General features: G+C 44.6%; 1 protein-coding gene across 1 annotated transcript in view; it reads right to left on the bottom strand.

Annotated features, from left to right (window-relative positions):
• plxnb3 (plexin B3) overlaps nucleotides 1–22,336 on the bottom strand; it is a 197,987-nt gene that overhangs the window by 126,463 nt on the left and 49,188 nt on the right. Inside the window, 1 exon segment of the mRNA XM_039800788.1 lies at nucleotides 20,046–20,133. The gene's annotated coding sequence lies outside the window, so the exon portion shown is untranslated.

The following is a 22,336-nucleotide window of genomic DNA, read 5'->3' as shown; positions in this document are numbered from 1 at the left end:
TTGTTAATGCACTTCAGGTCCAGTTCCCCATGTGCTATAGAAGAGAACCTGTTAGGGAGACTCCTGTAGGGGGGAGCTCTATAGAGACCTGTAAAAGAACTAGAAACAGGGGGCTCTCAGAGAGACCTGTAGGGGGGAGCCTCTAAGAGGGACCTGTAGGGGAAGCCTCAGGAACCTGTGGGAGGGGCTCTATAGAGAGACATGGGGGCTTTCTCTAGAGACCTGAGGGGAGCACAGGGGGCTCAGAGAGGAACTTAAAGGGGGCTGGGAGGGAACAATAAGGGGGGAGAGAGACCTGGGGAGCTTGAGAGGCAGGGGGGCTCTGAGAGGCTCCAAATGGGGGGAGACCTGTAAGGGGGAGAGGAGGGGCTCTATAGAAGCCTGTAGGGGAGGGAACTGGGGAGCCTAAGAGGCTCTGAGGGGGGAACCTGGGAGAGACCTGTGGGGGGCTGGGAACCTGTGGGGGGCTGCTCAGAGGGAGACCTGTGGGGGGGCTCTATAGAGAACACTGTGGGGGGCTCTAGAGGACCTGTGGGGACTCTATAAGAGGGAACCTGTGGGGGAGCTCTATAGAGAGAGAATGTTAGAAACCTGTGGGGGGCTCTATAGAGGGACCTGTAGGGGGACAGGGGGGCTCTAGAGGGTATCTGTGGGAGGCTCTGTAAGGGGACATGGGAGTCTGTGGGGGGGATAAGAGGGCCTGTGGGGAGCTCTGTGGGGAGGAGGATGGGGGTTATAAGGGTGTGGGGGTCTATAGAGGGGGAGCTTTATAGGGCCTGTGGGGGTTATAGAGGGGTTTGGGGGGAGAGAGGTGTGGGGGGGGGTGGGGGAGGTGTAGGGGGACCAGGTGTGGGGAGATCGGGGGTTGTGGGGGGTGTGGAGGGGGGTTGGATGTGGGGGGTATAAGTTAGGTGGGGTAGGGGTTGGGACTATGAGCTGGGGGGAGGATGTGGGGGGCTTAGGGGTTGAGGGGGGTGGGCTGTGGGGTGTGGGTTTTGGGGGGCTTAGTTGGGGTTGGGGGGTGGGGGCTGTGGGGGGGGTGGGGGGGGGGGGGTGGATGGATGGAAACTGTGGGGGGGGGTGGGGGGGTGGTGAGGGTTGAGGGGTGGGGGTAAGAGGGTTGGGGGGCTGTGGGGGGAGGATGTGGGGGGAGGGGTGTGGGGGGTGGGGTGGGGGGTGGGGGGCGGGGTTGTGGGGGGGGGGTGGGGGGGGGGGTTGGGGGATACGGGGGAGGGGTGGGGGGTTGGGGTGGGTTGGGGGGGGGTGTGTTGGGTGGTCTTGGGGGGTGTGGGGGGGTGTGGGGGTTAGGGTGGGGGGTTTAGTGGGGGAGGGCTGTGGGGCTATGGGGGGGGGGGCGGGGGGGTTATAGGGGTTGGGGGGGCTGTGAGGGGCCTGTCAGCAAAAGAGGGAAGTGAAGAAATGGCCAAAACTGCATGTTTTTTAAACCTCTTTAAGGGACAGTCAAGGTAGCCTCGAATCAGACCCAAATCTTAGGGGATCTGGCAATGAGTTGCAGATGGGAGGCCCCAAGCATGCATTTGAAATTCTATTTACTACGATTGGATACTTCACGACCAATCACTACAATACCGCGAGGGGTGACTTATCCAGGCCCGGTCCAGAGGAGCTAACTGGTAAAGTAAACTCTTAGCTACCAGAGGAGCTAACTGGTAGATTAAACTCTTAGCTACCAGAGGAGCTAACTGGTAGATTAAACTCTTAGCTACCAGCAGAGCTAACTGGTAGATTAAACTCTTAGCTACCAGAGGAGCTAACTGGTAGATTAAACTCTTAGCTACCAGGGGAGCTAACTGGTAGATTAAACTCTTAGCTACCAGGGGAGCTAACTGGTAGATTAAACTCCTGCCGTATCCTGTCGACAAAACAGCAAAAATGTCCTTCTTGCAAAGGAACGATTGGAGTGCCGCCTTCTGTTCCCCTTTTAGATAACAAGCCAAGTCTAACTCGTTCATTTTAGCGGCCAAAGCAGTTTCAAACAACTGGTGTTAATCTGTAACCATCTTGTAATGTTCATTATTGACTTCAACGTCGCAGCGCTGTCGTCATCTGTTTGGCTCGCCTCTGGCCCGCCTATATCAGATACAGCGATGTGATTGGTGCAGCCCGGCTACCAGGGCATAGGTAATGAGCATCATTACTGAATGCCAGAGGGACTCGCTGAGCAAATTACAATTGTGCTCTTACGAGAACTCCAGGGTAAGTCAAGGGTGTAACTTTGGGTTCAACATTGGGGGGGGGGGTGAGATGTCCACCAATCTATCTATCGAAAGCATTTGCTACAACATTGAGGGGGAGAGACACACGTCATAACCTGGGGTGTCTGGGTCATCCCCCAGGAAATGTTGAGCATCAAACACTTAATTTTCTCCATTTTGGTGAATTTTTCTACATTTTGGTGAATGTTTCTGCATCAATTTGTGCCTTTTCTGCATGCAAATGTCTGTATTAATGTAAATATTATCATTATTATTATTAATAAGTCAATCTGCTGTATTGGTCAAAACTTTCTGTAGATTTAAAACATCACACGTGTTTCGGGTGTTGTTTTTTTTAGGAATTATGATCATCTTAACAACAAATATTTGCTTGCCAGAGCATTTGAAATAAAAGATTATTTTGGGGACATTTTTAGGCCTTTATTTGACAGGACAGCTGAAGACATGAAAGGGGAGAGAGAGAGGGGGGAATGACATGCAGCAAAGGGCCACAGGTTGGAGTCAAACGCGCGCGCTCTACCAACTGTGCTATCTGGGCGCCCCATTTAACACATTTAAAGACTTCATTGTAAAGCTGGTTAATGGACTGCACTTAGGGCGCTTTCACACCTAAGCAGCAGCAGAAAAGCTCATTTGAACTCTGGTGCGGACCGAACAACCGAACGCTGGTCTGCTTGAAAATGGGGGTCTCTGTTCGCTTCCAAGTGAACTAGAGTTCAGATCCATAAGCTGTTCTGACAACACATCGCTGGTGGAGAAAAGGAGCTACGTCATGTTCTGCATCACCCAGTAACCACAAGTGAAGTAACGTATGACTTTAACCCAAACCAACAGCTTTTCCTAATCTTAACTAGGGCTGGGCGATACGGAGAAAATCAAATATCACGATATTTTTGACCAAATACCTCGATATCGATACCGCAACGATACTGTAGCTTTCACATTATATTTACACAAAGGTTTTTTGATAAATAATCATCAGTAATGTGGATATAATGACTAAGGGTAAAGGTAAATAATAGAACAGTTACAACAGTCTGGTAAGGTCAAAAAAAGGCATAACTTTACTGTAATGCAGCCTTTAAAACCAGGAAAAGACACTTATGTCATATTACGATATCCAAAACCTAAGACGATATCTAGTCTCATATCACAAAATCGAACTCTTGGTTCTTGTCCCGTGTGTCATGTAAACGTACTTTTTACTTACAAGCCCACCCACCATCTTTCCCTTAACCTAACTGCGTCACCAAAGTGACACCAATATAGTCCCGACCGGGCGCATTTAGATATGGCGCTAAAGGAGACTTTTAGCGTCAATAACAAACACCCAAAGGGGTCTCGGTTCTTTGCCTAAAAATCACAAATTAGATTCAAAGGCCTTTGCAATCCTACAGCATACAACACCTGTCAGTTCAGACATCCACAGAAAAAAACCTTTAACGTGGAAAATAGCTGGTTAATGGACTGCACTTAGGGCGCTTTCACACCTAAGCAGCGGCAGAAAAGCTCATTTGAACTCTGGTGCGGACCGAACAACCGAACTCTGGTCTGCTTGAAAACGGGGGTCTCTGTTCGCTTCCAAGTGAACTAGAGTTCAGATCCATAAGCTGCAGACACAAAGACCAGACGGCCAATCAGACGGCAGTAAAGCCAGTCAGACTGATCAGTCTCCCCGAGTTGGTCCAATAAGTTCCTCAGAAAACACCGAACAGACTCGAGTCACCGACCTTTATACAGCGGCAGACAATGTGCTGCTGACAGTAATAAATACATGGAAAACATACGAATTAAAGAGCTTTACGTTTTGTAGCTAAATGTCCGAATGGCTCAAGAAAACAGCCTGGTTTATTACAGTTAACGATCGACCGACTACAACATAAAGACGCTGCTCACATGTTCATGCATCAGTGATAACGTACCAAGTAGTCTGTCCGAGCCCAACACAGTTAAAATCTCATTTTTTGTTCTCATACTAATGACACATTGTGTCTACATTTGTTTGTGTGGAAAGCTTTTATTAAGCAACTGTAGGAAGGCATTCGGAAATGTCAACAGATGAGGTCATCAGCGCACACGGGGAAACAAGCGCACGTTAACACAGGCGCCCTCCTACATAATAAGCTGTTTTAAAAGGTCCCATGGCATGAAAATTTCACTTTATGAGGTTTTTTTTAACATTAATGTGAGCTCCCCCAGCCTGCCTATGGTCCCCCAGTGGCTAGAAATGGTGATAGGTGTAAACCGAGCCCTGGGTATCCTGCTCTGCCTTTGAGAAAATGAAAGCTCAGATGGACCAATCAGGAATCTTCTCCTTATGAGGTCATAAGGAGAGACTTCTATATAAAAGAGACTTCAGATACAGTATAGGGGACCACTAAGGTCTATATAAAAGAGACTTCAGATACAGTATTAGGGACCACTAAGGTCTATATAAAAGAGACTTCAGATACAGTATTAGGGGACCACTAAGGCCTATATAAAATAGACTTCAGATACAGTATTAGGGGACCACTAAGGCCTATATAAAAGAGACTTCAGATACAGTATTAGGGGACCACTAAGCCTATATAAAAGAGACTTCAGATACAGTATTAGGGGACCACTAAGACCTATATAAAAGAGACTTCAGATACAGTATTAGGGGACCACTAAGGTCTATATAAAAGAGACTTCAGATACAGTATTAGGGGACCACTAAGGTCTATATAAAAGAGACTTCAGATACAGTATTAGGGGACCACTAAGGTCTATATAAAAGAGACTTCAGATACAGTATTAGGGGACCACTAAGGTCTATATAAAAGCATCCAAAGAGCACCATGTCATGGGACCTTTAAATTTAAATTAAATCCGAACATCATTTCTAAATATCTGTCAGAACCCGGCCTGGCCCATCGGGTCCCGACGGGCTCGGTTCGGGTATCCATCCTCTAGTACCAATGACGCTTTTATTTTTTCATGTACTTGCAGTACATTTTACTGCAAATGCTTTGTGTGAAACTTTTACTTCAGCTCAAGATACATGCACATCTAATGTTATGAATACATGACTATAAGCTGAAGTGAAATGTTTTCCACAAACAATCAGACAGTGACTGATAATATGAAGCACGTTACTGCAATTCAGAGATACTATTCTCCCACAGATTCACTGTACATCTAAATTCATCAGGAGACATTTTAGGCTTGTGGCGTTTCTTTTCTATACGATGTGTACGGAGCATCTGATATCACCCTGACTGAACACATCGCTGGTATTATCAAAGACGCTGTTAAAGACTTAGAAGAAAGAGGTCCGTCGCAGAATCCCTAAAGGAAATCTGGATGAAATCATGAACATCAAAAGCCTTTCATATTTTCAGAGTGAAAAGCAGCAGCGAGACATTTTCTGTGTGAGGGAACTTATTCACAGAGATAGAGAGAGAGGGAGACAGAGAGAGAGAGAGAGAGAGAGAGGGAGATATATATATAGAGAGAGAGAGAGAGAGAGACAGTCCGAGTCTATGTGTCTCTACCACCAATCTGATTACTGCTCCGCTAATTAAATCACAGCACAATTAACGAGAGTCAGCTGTCAATCAAAGCCTCATCACAGAGAAAGAGAGAGAGGGAGAGAGAGAGAGAGAGAGAGAGAGAGAGGGAGGGAGAGACTTACTTCATTCAGGAAACAGTCCGTCTTTCTTTCATTCCCCCAAAAAACAGACGTCAAGAACTGAAAGAACCTGCACACCCGGGCGAGAGAGAGAGAGAGAGAGGGAGAAGGGACGATCGACTACGATAGACAGATGGAGAGAGAGAGAGAGAGATGACAGGAGAGAGAGAGCGGGAGAGAGAGAGAGAGAGAGCAGCCGGCTGGATGGCTGTAATCCCATTATTGTGAACGACACATTGTTCTGACAGAGAGAGGGCGAGAGACATTCAGACACATGGATAGAGAGAGAGAGAGAGTCCCAGGGGGAATATGGAGGCGGGGCTTAGCTGCACACACAGATGTGGGCGTGGCCAGAGTCATTAATATTAAATCATTGGTTTGAGGTTTGAAGTTATACAGAGAGAGAGGGGGGAGAGAGAGAGAGAGAGAGATATAGACAGAGAGAGAGAGAGACAGAGAGAGAGGGAAAGGGAGAGGGAGAGAAAGAGAGATATAGACAGAGAGAGAGAGAGACAGAGAGGGAGGGAAAGAGGAGGGGAGAGAGAGAGAGGGAGGGAGGGGAGAGAGGAGAGAGAGAAAAGAGGAGAGGTATAGACAAGGAGAGAGAGGGAAAGGGAGAGAAAGAGGGGAGAGGAGGAGAGAAAAAAAAGAGAAAGAGAGAGGAGAGAGAGATGGATATATAGACAGAGAGAAGGGGAAAGGAGAAAGAGAGAGAGAGAAAAAGGAGAGAAAAAAAAAAGAAAAAGAGAGGAGAGAGGAGAGATATATAGACAGAGAGAGAGACAGAGAGAAGAGGGGAGAGAGAGAGGTCTCCGTTTGCAGGGGAATGAGAGGGGAAACGCCAGAGCAGGGGGGATGAGAGGGAGGTGTGTTCAGGTGCATTGTGGGCGTGCTGGTCTTACAGGGAGGTGTGTTCAGGTGCATTGTGGGGCGTGCTGGTCTTCAGGGAGGTGTGTTCAGGTGCATTCTGGGCCTGCTGGTTTACGGGAGGTGTGTTCAGGTGCATTCTGGGCGTGCTGGTCTTACAGGAGGGTGTGTTCAAGGTGCATTCTGGGCGTGCTGGTCTTACAGGGAGGTGTGTTCAGGTGCATTCGGACGTGCTGGTCTTACAGGGAGGTGTGTTCAGGAATTGCATTCGGGTTTTGCTATTTGAGGCGGAAGTGATGGTACCATTGACCAACAAAAACCTGGTCTAAAAGTCGTAGCGCTGCATTTCTTGTTATTTTAACAGAGCATTAGTAAAATGCTCTTACGTTGCTTTTTTTTTGTTTACACCTTTTTTTAAACACCCCACACACACACACAACAGCACAAAGAAAAGGACACACAGCAGCACAACACATACAGAAGATTACAAATAAAATTTAGGTACAGGTACGCTTCCCAAGCAATGCTCCAAGGTCCAAACGCGCCTGACTTTTAAAGGGAATGGGAGATGATCTCTGATTGGTTGATGAATGGGAGATGATCTCTGATTGGTTGATTGCATGTTACGCCCAAAACACACCTCTGATTAATGAAGACACTAAGAACAACCCTTTAGGACCAGGCGCCCGGCACACAGGACCCTTTTTACTGCCAACAAACTAGCAGAAGTGGACTTGGACACGCCCTAAACACACCTGCGCCGGGCGCTGCACGTCTTTTTGGGCCAGAGGGCATCCCGTGACGTACACGGAGGTTGTAATTCCACAGTTTGACCGCTATGATTAAATTTACTCTGGTTAATATAGAGTAACATTTGTGCCAAGAAGAGGCCGAAACAGGATGGAACGCGCTCAGAGTCTGGCGAGGTCCTGGATGGAGAAGTCTTTACGGAGCTTCATAATCCCAAAGCTCATCCGTCTCTTTGATTCTGCTCCATCAGCTGCAGCTGTGGGTGGTTCAATAATCCCACTGCGTGCCCCACTGCATTATGGGAAGCAGCTGCTAAATATGAACATGAAAAAAAACATGTATAAAAACAACACAAGAGTTTCCGCATTAAATCGAAGCCTAAAAAGTTCAAAAAAAAAAAAAAAAAAAAACGATCTCGGCAGCGTCTCTGCTCAGGTGAGGCCGACTTTCTCTTTTGTTTCCTGTCGTCTGATTGGTTCGCAGATGACAGGTCACAGCAGGTGAGAGTCATAAACTGTTGTTGTTGTCGTGGTTACCGCAGACAGTTTAGTGTGATGTGTGTGATGTGTGTGTGTGTGTGTGTGTTATCAGCATCATCTTATCTGTGACACAACACACTGCTGGTAAAACATGGGTGTGTGACCTCATGCGACAATACATTCATGTATTCTTTCTTCGTGTGTGTGTGTGTGTGTGTGTGTGTGTGTGTGTGTGTGTGTGTGTGTGTGTGTGTGTGTGTGAAGCTCAGCTGGGAGTGTTTGTCCATGCACCTCTCATCAGGAGCCTCATGCAATATTAATCACACGCACGCGCACACACACCCACCCACACACACACACACACACACAGACACACACACACGCATACACACACAGACATTGTCACACCTCAGGCTGTGTGTGTTTCTTTGTGTTTGTTTGATTGACTGACTATGGGTGTGCGTGTGTGCGTGCGTGCGTGCGTGCATGCATGTGTGTGTGTGTGCGTGTGTGTGTGTTTTCTCTTTGTGTTTGTATGATTGACTGACTATGCGTGCGTGCGTCGTTTCGGTGATGTACGTGGGGATGTTGTATGTGTGCGTGCATGTGTGTGTGCGTGTGTGTGTATGCATGTGTGTGTTTTCTCTTTGCGTTTGTTTGACTGACTGTGCGTGCGTGTGTGTAATGTTGTATTGTGTGCGTCGTTGCGTGCATGTGTGTGCGTCGTGGGTTTTGTTTTTTATGTGTGTGTGTTATTATTGTGGTTTGCGTGTGTGTATTGATAGCGTAGGTTTCTGTTTGTTATTGTTATTATTATTGATGTGTATGTGTGTGTGTGTGTGTGTGTATTATTATTATTGTGCGTAGGTTTCTGTTTGTGTGTGTGTGTGTGTATTGTGTGTGTGTATTATTATTGTGTGTTATTATTATTGTGTGTGTCGTGGGTTTCTGTTTGTGTGTAGCGTGTGTATTATTATTTTTATTATTATTTTATTGGGTGTGTGTTGTGCGTGTGTTTGTGTGTTTTGTGTGTGTGTGTTGTGTGTGTTTTATTTTATTGGTGTTTTTGTTTTATTGTGTGTGTGTGTGTGTGCGTAGGTTTGTGTTTGTTTTGTTTTTGTTATTGTTGTGTGTGTGTGTGTGTGTGTGTTTTTGTTTTTTTTGCGTAGGTTTCTGTTTGTTGTTATTTTGTTGTGCGTTTTCTGTTTGTGTGTGTGTGTGTGTGTGTGTGTGTGTGTGTGTGTGTGTGTGTGTGTGTGTGTATGTGTGTGCATGTGTGTGTGTGTGCATGTGTGTGTGTGTGTGTGTGTGTGTATGTGTGTGCATGTGTGTGTGTGTGTGTGTGAGACAGAGCAGTCATTGTTATCAGTCCTCTCTCTCTCTCTCAGTTCATTATGAACTGTTCTCAGGGCGGTGCGGGACTCTGGCGGTGGTTGAACTAACGATAATGAAGCGCCCGCCCGCCCGCTCGCCCGCCCGCTCCACATTATCTCTTACGTAACATCTGTGGACAGTGCCGGCAAAGCGTCGCATTAGCCTGGAGAGCAAACGGTCAGCAACGGATTAAAATAAAGCACAAACTTTAAAAAGGAGAGCTTCTTAAAATCCCCAGTGATTCAGGGAAGGCCGCTGCATGGTGGGAACATTATGACGACTCTGCTCTGGATTCTAACTGTTGGGACTGTTGGGTCCAACACTGGGTCCAAATCATTCATTGGTCCAGAGTATCCAGAGTATTGAGAGTATTGAGAGTATTGAGAGTATTGAGAGTATTGTATCCTGATGTGGTCATACTCTGATTCTAGTCAGAGTATGAGTCTGATGCTGCTCCGTTGGGCTGTGATTATGGGGACCAGGAGAGAAAATGCCTCTGCACTCAATTGAATAGACCTACAACCAATCAGAGCAACAGATACCTACAGCCAATCAGAGCAATAGATAGACCTACAGCCAATCAGAGCAATAGATAGACCTACAGCCAATCAGAGCAATAGATAGACCTACAGCCAATCAGAGCAATAGATAGACCTACAGCCAATCAGAGCAATAGATAGACCTACAGCCAATCAGAGCAATAGATAGACCTACAACCAATCAGAGCAATAGATAGACCTAATATTTTAAAATTAATAAAAAAAATAACTACAACACCAAGCAAAAGAGGAAAAAAAAGGAGCAAAGATACAACCAATCAGAGCAACCTACAGACCATGTTCACACTCCCAGAACACACTCCCAGACCATGTTCACAGTACCAGACCTGTTCATAGTACCAGACCTGTTCACACTCCCAGACCTGTTGTTCACACTCCCAGACCTGTTGTTCACACTCCCAGACCTGTTGTTCACACTCCCAGACCTGTTGTTCACACTCCAAGACCTGTTGTTCACACTCCAAGACCTGTTCACACTCCCAGACCTGTTCACAGTACCAGACCTGTTCACAGTACCAGACCTGTTCACACTCCCAGACCTGTTCACACTACCAGACCTGTTCACACTACCAGACCAGTTCACACTCCCAGACCATGTTCACACTACCAGACCTGTTCACACTCCCAGACCATGTTCACACTACCAGACCTGTTCACACTCCCAGACCAGTTCACACTCCCAGACCATGTTCACACTACCAGACCTGTTCACACTCCCAGACCAGTTCACACTCCCAGACCAGTTCACACTCCCAGACCAGTTCACACTCCCAGACCATGTTCACACTACCAGACCTGTTCACACTACCAGACCTGTTCACACTCCCAGACCAGTTCACACTCCCAGACCAGTTCACACTCCCAGACCAGTTCACACTCCCAGACCAGTTCACACTACCAGACCATGTTCACACTTCATTGAAGGATGTTAATGGGTTTCCTGCACAGAGATTTAATGGGTGAACAGAACTTTAAAAACATATATAAGGGCGCCCAGGTAGCTCAGTTGGTAGACCCCATATATAGAGGTTTACTCCTCGACGCAGCGAGCCCAGGTTCGACTCCGACCTGCAGCCCTTTGCTTTCACGTCTTCAGCTGTTCTGTCAATTAAAGGCCTAAAATGCCCCAAAAACATATACATATACAGTGCCTTGCGAAAGTATTCGGCCCCCTTGAACTTTTCGACCTCTTGCCACATTTCAGGCTTCAAACATAAAGATATAAAACTGTAATTTTTTGTGACGAATCAACAACAAGTGGGTCCCAATTATTAAGTGGAACGAAATTTATTGGATATTTCAAACTTTTTTAAGAAATAAAAAACTGAAAAATTGGGCGTGCAAAATTATTCAGCCCCTTTACTTTCAGTGCAGCAAACTCTCTCCAGAAGTTCAGTGAGGATCTCTGAATGATCCAATGTTGACCTAAATGACTAATGATGATAAATAGAATCCACCTGTGTGTAATCAAGTCTCCGTATAAATGCACCTGCTCTGTGATAGTCTCAGAGGTCCGTGTAAAGCGCAGAGAGCATCATGAAGAACAAGGAACACACCAGGCAGGTCCGAGATACTGTTGTGGAGAAGTTTAAAGCCGGATTTGGATACAAAAAGATTTCCCAAGCTTTAAACATCCCAAGGAGCACTGTGCAAGCGATAATATTGAAATGGAAGGAGTATCAGACCACTGCAAATCTACGAAGACCCGGCCGTCCCTCTAAACTTTCAGCTCATACAATGAGAAGACTGATCAGAGATGCAGCCAAGAGGCCCATGATCACTCTGGATGAACTGCAGAGATCTACAGCTGAGGTGGGAGACTCTGTCCATAGGACAACAATCAGTGGTATACTGCACAAATCTGGGCTTTATGGAAGAGTGGCAAGAAGAAAGCCATTTCTTAAAGATATCCATAAAAAGTGTTGTTTAAAGTTTGCCAAAAGCCACCTGGGGAACACACCAAACATGTGGAAGAAGGTGCTGTGGTCAGATGAAACCAAAATCAAACTTTTGGCAACAATGCAAAACGTTATGTTTGGCGTAAAAGCAACACAGCTCATCACCCTGAACACACCATCCCCACTGTCAAACATGGTGGTGGCAGCATCATGGTTTGGGCCTGCTTTTCTTCAGCAGGGACAGGGAAGATGGTTAAAATTGATGGGAAGATGGATGGAGCCAAATACAGGACCATTCTGGAAGAAAACCTGATGGAGTCTGCAAAAGACCTGAGACTGGGGACGGAGATTTGTCTTCCAACAAGACAATGATCCAAAACATAAAGCAAAATCTACAATGGAATGGTTCACAAATAAACATATCCAGGTGTTAGAATGGCCAAGTCAAAGTCCAGACCTGAATCCAATCGAGAATCTGTGGAAAGAACTGAAAACTGCTGTTCACAAACGCTCTCCATCCAACCTCACTGAGCTCGAGCTGTTTTGCAAGGAGGAATGGGCAAAAATGTCAGTCTCTCGATGTGCAAAACTGATAGAGACATACCCCAAGCGACTTACAGCTGTAATCGCAGCAAAAGGTGGCGCTACAAAGTATTAACTTAAGGGGCTGAATAATTTTGCACCCAATATTTCAGTTTTTGATTTGTTAAAAAGGTTTGAAATATCCAATAAATTTCGTTCCACTTCATGATTGTGTCCCACTTGTTGTTGATTCTTCACAAAAAATACAGTTTTATATCTTTATGTTTGAGGCCTGAAATGTGGCAAAGGTCCGAAAAGTTCAAGGGGCCGGAAATACTTTCGTAAGGCACTGTATATACATATACATATATATATACATATATATATATATATATATATATATATATATATATATATATATAAAAAAAAAAAATCTTCAATTCGAATGAATGCCATAAACTCACATACACAAGACAATTTTGGTTTTTGTTTCTCCGGTGGGTTGATTTCTTGTCTTGCGTTAAATTAAATAAAATTAAAAAGCTGTCATTTAAATTTAAAAGTGAAGCTTACAAATGGTGAAAAATAAAGAATGGCTTTAATGATATTGAATTAATTTTAAAGTTAATTTTAACCTTTAAAAAAACTCCAAACTGTGTCAATCCAACGGTGCACTAATCATATATACACACATATATATATATATATGTCATAATGTCATATAACAGAACGTGTTGTTGTATTTCTGGGGTGTGGCGTTGTTTATTAGGTATAATATGCGGCTTTCCAGCAGAAACAAAAGATGAAGGACGAGTGAAGAGGCTTTAAAAGGGGGAGGAGGGGGGAGGAGGAGGGAGGGGGGAGGGGGAGGGAGGGTTAGAGAGCGTGAAAAGCAGCTTGTCGAGAGACGAACCAACCAGGCGGAGTAATGAATGGAGGGGGAGGGGAGGAGGTGAAAGGTGACACACAGTAATTGGGAGGAAATGTGGAGATGGAGAGATGGCACGTTGAACAAACTAAATCAAATGGAACTTTATTTATACAATATATATATTGTGTAAATATATATATATATATATATATATATATATATATATAATTACTAGTGAGAATTTTATTTTGAAATTATTTATACTTTGAGTCTGGATTTTTCTCTTCACGTTTACAGAAGCTTTTTGTTTTTTCAGGTTTTTTATTTCTGAAAATGTATTGTCCGTAGTTTCTCTTTGGATGACATCGCTCGCAGAATGCAATCTGATTGGACGGAACGTCTGACTGATGTATCTCTGTCCTCAGGAGTCCTCTCTCTCTCTCTCTCTCCCCCTTTTCAAGCTGTCCTGATGAAAATAAAGGCCTAAAAATGCCCAAAAACTAATCTTGCAAAATTAAAGTTGTAATATAATAATAATATAATAATTTGCTGTCGAACTTCACCTTGTCTCGCTTTGCCAGACCTTCCTCCACAGCGCTGCAAAGGAGGGTCTGGCTAGTCCACACAGCGTTCCTGGATGTGATTAAACCAATCACAATCGTCTTGGGGGCGGGGCTAAGCTCTGGACGGAGCCACGGTGCCTCTGCTAAATAGCCTCTGGAAGGAACTTGTTTTGGTGGAACATGTGTACGTTCAAAAGTAGTTTTTAGTCGTGCAACAGAAAACTCTGATTGGAAAGATAGTCTAGCTAGCTGTCTGGATTTACCCTGCAGAGATCTGAGGAGCAGTTAACCATAGTCCTCACAAATCAGCCGGAGGTTAGAACCCCAACACAGAGACAGAGGAAGGGGGACGGACATCCGGCCGAAACAGGCTCTGTGCGCCGGGCGCCTGGTTTTAAAGGGTTGTCCTTAGTGTCTTCATTAATCAGAGGTGTGTTTTGGGCGTAATATGCAATCAACCAATCAGAGAGCAGCTCCCATTCATCAACCAATCAGAGATCATCTCCCATTCCCTTTAAAAGCCAGGCGATGTTTGGACCTTGGAGCATTGCTGTTATGATGGAGGATTTGCACCCTAATATTTTTATTTGTAATCTTCTGCGTGTGTGTGTGTGTGTGTGTGTGTGTGTGTGTGTGTGTGTGTGTGTGTGTGTGTGTGTGCTGCTGTGTGTCCCTGTGTGTGTAACAAGCATAGTGTGTGTGCGCTGTGCACGAGCCTAGGAGCATTTTACTAATGCTCTGTTAAAATAACAATGAAATGCTGCGTTATTGACTTTAGACCAGGTTTTTGTTGGTCAATGGAGCGATCACTTCCCGCTGCCTCAAGATAGCAATACGCCCAGAATGCACCTGAACACACCTCCCTGTAAGACCAGCACGCCCAGAATGCACCTGAACACACCTCCCTGTAAGACCAGCACGCCCAGAATGCACCTGAACACACCTCCCTGTAAGACCAGCACGCCCAGAATGCACCTGAACACATCTCCCTGTAAGACCAGCACGCCCAGAATGCACCTGAACACACCTCCCTGTAAGACCAGCACGCCCAGAATGCACCTGAACACATCTCCCTGTAAGACCAGCACGCCCAGAATGCACCTGAACACACCTCCCTGTAAGACCAGCACGCCCAGAATGCACCTGAACACACCTCCCTGTAGGACCAGCACGCCCAGAATGCACCTGAACACATCTCCCTGTAAGACCAGCACGCCCAGAATGCACCTGAACACACCTCTGTTCTGCGGGGCCAGAGATCCAACAACCGACCATCTGATTAATAGACGATGATCGCTCTAACACCTGAGCCACAGCCGCCCTCCCTAACAAGGTAAGTTAAACAAAGACTCGCAGGAACAAGTTGAGTAACAACTGATTCTGTATAATGAGTTTTTTTTTTATTTCAACATTAAGTATAAGAACAATCTGACTGAGAGATCCACCCAATCTTTTTCAAAGCCCTCGTACACTTTTACGTAAAAATAATAACTTTATTTACTCTTTACCTGAGCAAATGGCAAACAAAAGTCTGGAATCTGGAAGTTTTCAGTTCAGTACTTACAGTAGATGATTTGGTTTCTAAATGACTAGTAATCAGGCTGAAGAGTTCATAATGAACTGAGAGAGAGAGAGAGGACTGATAACAATGACTGCTCTGTCTCACACACACACACACACACAGAGAGACACACAAACACACACACACACACACACACACACACACACAGAGACACACGCACACAGACACACACACATACACAGAGACACAGTGAGACTGAGACAGACACACACACACACACACAAAACACACAGACACACACACACAGAGACACACAAACACACAGACACGCGCACAGACACACACACGCACACAGAGACACAAACACACTGACACGCACACAGACACACACACACATACACAGAGACAGTGAGACTGAGACAGACACACACACACAAAAACACACAGACACACACACACAAACAGAGACACAGACACACACGCAGACACACCGACACACAGACACACACACATACAAACAGAGACACACACACACACACACACACACACACACACACACACACACACCACAGAGACAGACACACACACAAGCACAGAGAGACACAGACACACAAAAATAGAGACACATCCAGACACACACACAGAGACACACTGACACGCACACAGACACACAAACAGAGACACAGACACACACACACACACACAAAAATGAGTTTTGGGCCAATAAGTTCTCTAGTTGGCTGAAACAGCCAATCACTGAACACTGATCAACTTCTAGTCTCTGACTGCAGAGCTGCACGATAATGTGTTGACTGCTGCAGTGTGTTCATGTTAAATTAAAAGTACATTCATGTAACTGCTTTGCTTATATTAGCGAACGTCCATCACATTCAAGCCATGATGTACCAAATGAGCTGCTACAAAGAGCCGGTCAGCTCCACACAACTCTCTCTGGATCATACCTGTCAAGTTTTGGATTTGAAAATAAGGGAAATTTTTCCGGCGCCCACCGCGAGCAGTCCCACCACCCCAACCAAGCTCCAGTATCCCTTACATTTTAAGACAGGTGTACAAGAAAGCTAAAATCACCACTTGATGCAGAATGCTGAAAACATTTAACAATTTATAACATTGCTTGTCTTTACATTTACATTTTATTTTCATTCCACACATTCTTTTCATTTCATATTGCTTTTCTTTTACAGTTTTTCTTTTCATTTCACATGACTTTTCTTTACTCTTTTAGTGAGTTATTGTACAAATTTGTTGCAGACTTTGCATTCTTTAAAGTGCCCATATTATGCTAATTTTCAGGTTCATAACTGTATTTTAAGGTTGTACCAGAATAGGTTTACATGGTTTAATTTTCAAAAAACACCATGTTTTTGTTGTACTGCACAGCTCTCTCTCACTGCTGCAGATCCTCTTTTCACCTGGTCTCTGTTTTAGCTACAGAGTGAGACCTCTTTTCATCTTCTTCTTCTGTACTATCTTTGATTGCACTCGCACATGCTCAGTAGCTCAGATGTAGAGCATGTCAGCTAGCTAACTCTAGAGACAGTAAAAGAAAGGCTGTTTCTCCAACTTTGGTCAGTTACAAGGCAAGATTAGCTGGGAGACTTCTAAATGAGGGCGCACATGTAAGTAGTTCTTTTGTAGATTATGGTGAACTTGTGTGTGTTGTAGCAGTGCTTTGCTATTGAGAACGACGTAGCATGCTAGCGTTAGCATTAGCGTTAGCATGCTAATGCTAACGCTACGAGCTAACGGTTGTGGTTAGCCAGCTCATTTCAGACTGTGAAGTCACACAGACCAGCTCACCAGGAGACTGAAAGCAGGACACATTCAGAAACCGTATCTCACTCAAAACAGCATGGATGGATTTATTTCAAAGTGTGTATGTGTGTGGAAGCACTAGAGACACAAAAGAACACCCCAAATCACCAGAAAAAGTGTTTTTTTCATAATATGGGCACTTTAAGACTGTTTTGGAAGGAGTGTATTAGTGGGCTGGGCCAGAGTGGTTCATGTTACATGAGAGTAGAGCGCAAACAGTTCTGTTGTCTAACGTCTTCCTATTCTCTGTAACAATCTTTCGTACCATGCTAAACACCCTTTCTCAACGTGCATTGCTATGGGGAATGCATAGTAAAGCCTTCATAAGTTTTGGCAGCGCACCGTCTCTGTCGTAGCGTGTTTTTGTTTTCTTTTTGTCCCCTGCGTTGTCACTCATCATCTGACCTCACAGACTGACCTCGCGACAACAGCCACCTACAGTACCCGTAGTAGGCTACTGCCCATATATCTTATATATTATTTTTTAATAACGCAGGTTAAAATACGGGAGATTTACGGGAAAATACTAATACGGGAGGACAGCAGGAAAGAAGGGTAAAATACGTGACTTTCCCGGCCAAAACGGGATACTTGACAGGTATGCTCTGGATCTCTTAGCATGGCTATATGCTTACAAAATGGTGGAGACTGACGGCATTCGCACGCAGAAGCTCGAGTGATGCGTTTTATTCTCACCACTATGAAAGGAAACGGCAGCGTTCAGCTTTGGCGATGTGGAGGACTTCTGCGACAGGTGAAGGCGTGGCTGAAAACCCCAAGAAGCGCCCACGAAATGTTTCAGTCTGTGATTGTACTGCTAAGAAAAGACCTTCGGGTTCGGCAGAAGGACTAAAATCCCCCAAAAGAAAGTGACCCGACGTACCGACCGCACTGGAATTGTAAAGTATAGAGTGTGGTCTAGACCTACTATATCTGTAAAGTGTCTCCAGATAACCCTTGTTATGAATTGATACTATAAATAAAATTGAACTGAATCGCTGTTGCATAAAAATGACCAGATAATTACATCTTCTGAAGAGTTAGCAACGACAGAAACTACGCACTATAGCTTTGATGTTAAAGGGTAGCTACTGTTTTTTTTCAACCTGGAACCTATTTCCCTATGTCCTATTTCCCTATGTGTTTGTGTCTAAGTGACTGATGGGAACAACAATCTTTGACATTGGTCCTTGCTACTTGCTTGTAGCAAACGAGCTACAATGTAAGTTAATAGGGCAATCGTCCAGCTTGTGTTTACCTCTACAAAAGTGCTTGGTTTACCGCTGACAGACTCAGATTAATATTCTAAGTGTCTGACAACATTATGGAAAAGATTTCCAAGGAGATTGACCTTTCTGTTAAAGAGTAAGATCCTTTTTTAAAACATAAAAACATCCGTGAAATTTTGTTCGCTAAACCCACCAGACTCCATGTAAATAATCAGGACTTTTAGCGTGTATAGAGCCAGCATATCTCCACCAGACTCCATGTAAATAATCAGGACTTTTAGCGTGTATAGAGCCAGCATATCTCCACCAGACTCCATGTTAATAATCAGGACTTTTAGCGTGTATAGAGCCAGCAAATCTCCACCAGACTCCATGTAAATAATCAGGACTTTTAGCGTGTATAGAGCCAGCATATCTCCACCAGACTCCATGTAAATAATCAGGACTTTTAGCGTGTATAGAGCCAGCATATCTCCACCAGACTCCATGTTAATAATCAGGACTTTTAGCGTGTATAGAGCCAGCATATCTCCACCAGACTCCATGTAAATAATCAGGACTTTTAGCTGTATAGAGCCAGCATATCTCCACCAGACTCCATGTAAATAATCAGGACTTTTTAGCGTGTATAGAGCCAGCATATCTCCACCAGACTCCATGTAAATAATCAGGACTTTTAGCGTGTATAGAGCCAGCATATCTCCACCAGACTCCATGTTAATAATCAGGACTTTTAGCGTGTATAGAGCCAGCATATCTCCACCAGACTCCATGTAAATAATCAGGACTTTTAGCGTGTATAGAGCCAGCATATCTCCACCAGACTCCATGTAAATAATCAGGACTTTTAGTGTGTATAGAGCCAGCATATCTCCACCAGACTCCATGTAAATAATCAGGACTTTTAGTGTGTATAGAGCCAGCAAATCTCCACCAGACTCCATGTAAATAATCAGGACTTTTAGTGTGTATAGAGCCAGCATATTTCCACCAGACTCCATGTAAATAATCATCATCATTTAAGCATCTTATAATACACTTCATTCAAATTCGACAGAAACAAAGTAAAACTACGAAAAGCAGTTTTGGGTCGTCTTTCCACTTTTCCAACCATCACAACTCTAGTTTTGGTTGAAATAAACACACAGTTTACTGATTTACACGTTGGCTCTATACACGCTAAAAGTATTGTTTTTTTAAATGGAGTCTGGTGGGTTTAGCGCTAGCGACTTCAGAGCCGTTTCTGGTTAAACAGAAAGATCTCAAACAGGTTTTAAAGGTCTATCTCTGAAGGGATCCTTTGGATGATGATGTCAGACACTTAGAATAATAATCTGAGTCTGTCAGCGGCAAAACAAGCACTTTTGTGAAGGTAAATACAAGCTGGACGATTTCCCTATTAACTTACATTGTAGCTTGTAACGGTAGTTACCCTTTAACACTGATACTTTTAATAATGCACCTTGTACAAATGGACATTGAATGGATTCTGGAAATCTGCAAATCTGACTATAATGACATCATACAGACACTATACAACAGCTCCATCCAGATTAGTTCTTGTTAAGGATTGGTGACGTCATCCACCGCCATGTGGCGGCCGTCTCTGAGGTCACCGGTTGCTGTGGTAACCAACGGTGGCGTGCTGCATCAGCAGAAAGAGAGATTAGAGTTGCACCAACCTGTTGAGGAAACCTGCTGCGTGTCTGAGGAGGAAACTGTGATGTGAGGAGGAAGAGGAGGAACCTTCTTCATCAGGAGGACGTTTTCCTGCAGGAACACAAACACAGATTCTCCCGTCAGTCAAAACCAAGGGGGGGGGGGGTAATCTTCGCTTCAGAACTCGAACCTCCTATGGCGCCATTTTGATGCTAACAAGCCATCACCTCCCGTTAGCATCCCATTGACTCCCATTCATTCTGACGTCACTTTGACAGAGAATAACTTTACATCTGAAGAGTTTAAAGACTCTATTTGTCCGTTGTTTATTTCTAAAGAAACACGACAATGTATAAAAGGCTCCATTACCTTGTAGCTCACGTTATGGCTCCGTAGCAGACGCTTTTATAACAATAGGCTAACGATTGGGTCATAACCACGAGACTTACTGTCACACAGTAGAGGAATTACCGTATAGTACAGGAGAAGCTCACAGGCAGTTTGGACTTCCATTAGCTGTTTAGGTTTAATGACTAATGTTAACTAGCATGTTAGTGATCAGTAATTAGCCTGTGCCTATGTTATCTCCTTACATATACCTACGCTCTCCGTCTCTGTAAGATTGGGAATGATTGAGATTTCTCTCGGCACAGCTACCAGAAGACTTCACACTTTCAGACAGGTTGCTCACGTCACATCTACGTCTTCAACTCTCAGTTGGAGGCTGCTCAGTAACGCTCAGCCAGCACCGGGAAAGAGACTTCTGATATCCTTCACTGGTCTCGTCCAGAGACTCTGGATCTGGTGATCCATTCTTATATATTTACTGTCTATGGTCTAAACACAGAGGAATAAAGTTCGGTTTGAATACACAAACACAGGTTCTCCCGTCCATCTAAACACAATAAAGCAATAAAGTTTGGTTTCAAAGAATACACACAGGACACTTGTAGTTTGTGCAAATACTGTTGTTGCTGAATATGCTAAATGTTTTGAGATGTTTAAAGAGAAAATAAGTGTAACACAAATTTGTGTGGCTGCGTCATAGACTGTAAAAATTGTGTGTGTGCCGTTTTGAAGCCAGGAATTTGCATTTTGGCTGTCACCATCTTGGTATTTTGGAGCAAGATGTCACAGGCTGTGTCTCAAAGCGCCTCCTTGCACACTTCAAACACTTAGTTTTAAGTATATAGTGGAGATAACACAAGAAGTCAGAGCGCTAAAAGTACCAGGATGACCCCCCCTAAAAACGATCAAAAAGTTCAGTGTGGAACGATGGACACTACTCGCTACTCAATGGGCGCCATCTTGACTATAAAGCCTTGACCGGCAGCTGATTGGACGAACGCGTCACATGGGTCTGGCCGCTCCCAAATTCCAAAGCCAGACTGTCATGGCGGCTCGTTCAGAATCTGATCTCATATCGTACGAAAATAGTTCACCGAGACATGTTTCTGAAAACATTTTAAGCGAGAAATAGGCCGTGCAGTTGCTGAATCTGTCTGTTTTTTTCGATCGACAAAGGTCAGTTTAACAGATTTTCCTCAGATTTTGAGAGGCGGCGAGCCGAGCCGACAATCGTGTTCACATGTGTTGTGTTCGTCGCGCGACGCTCGTCATTTGTGTTTTAACATAAGTGTTCGTTTTCGGACAATACTAACCATCCAAAGTGGGCACCACGCACTGAAAAATGTTGTTTACTTCACACGAGAGCAGCCATTTTCCCCTGTTGCCATGGGAACTTTATGAAGTGATGCAATTACGCAACGTGAACATCATCAAAAAGCAAAAAAAAACTCCGCATTTTTCTGGTAGGACTGACTACAGCAGGAAGTGGTCAGTGTCCTGACGGAAGTATGAGGAATGAGACACAGCCGCTATATTTGGACAAAAGGGCGGAGCTAGGGACGATGACGCGGCTAAACCAGTGTTGTTAAAGGTTACAATGATGCTGCACAAAGCTAAACGCTAAAGAGCGAATGCTGTGATTTTCAACCCTTCTGACTTCTGAAGTCATCTGCAAACTTTCCCTTAAGTTACCGGCTAGCGGTAGCACTAGCTAGCTACCTTGGTTGGCAGAACGCTGAAGAACAAGACATTTCTAGGCGACCAAAATGTTCCAGTTAACTTTGCTGAAGTGAAAACACCCAGCGAGATGTTCAAAGTTTAAGATGAAAACACGGACACCACCCAAAAACAAGCTGAGGTCTAGTTCAATGTCCAGGGTGTTAGCATGGTTAGCATCGCTAAGCCTCTGTCCTGACTGACAGGTCCTAAAGCATCCCCTGCTTTATCGTCTGTTTTAAAATAAATG

Source organism: Perca fluviatilis, chromosome 5 (assembly GCF_010015445.1).
Source record: "Perca fluviatilis chromosome 5, GENO_Pfluv_1.0, whole genome shotgun sequence".
In the NCBI taxonomy this organism is placed as follows: Eukaryota; Metazoa; Chordata; class Actinopteri; order Perciformes; family Percidae; genus Perca; species Perca fluviatilis.
Note: the sequence above shows the minus strand (reverse complement) of the source record. Positions and strands in the feature narration are given on the sequence as shown.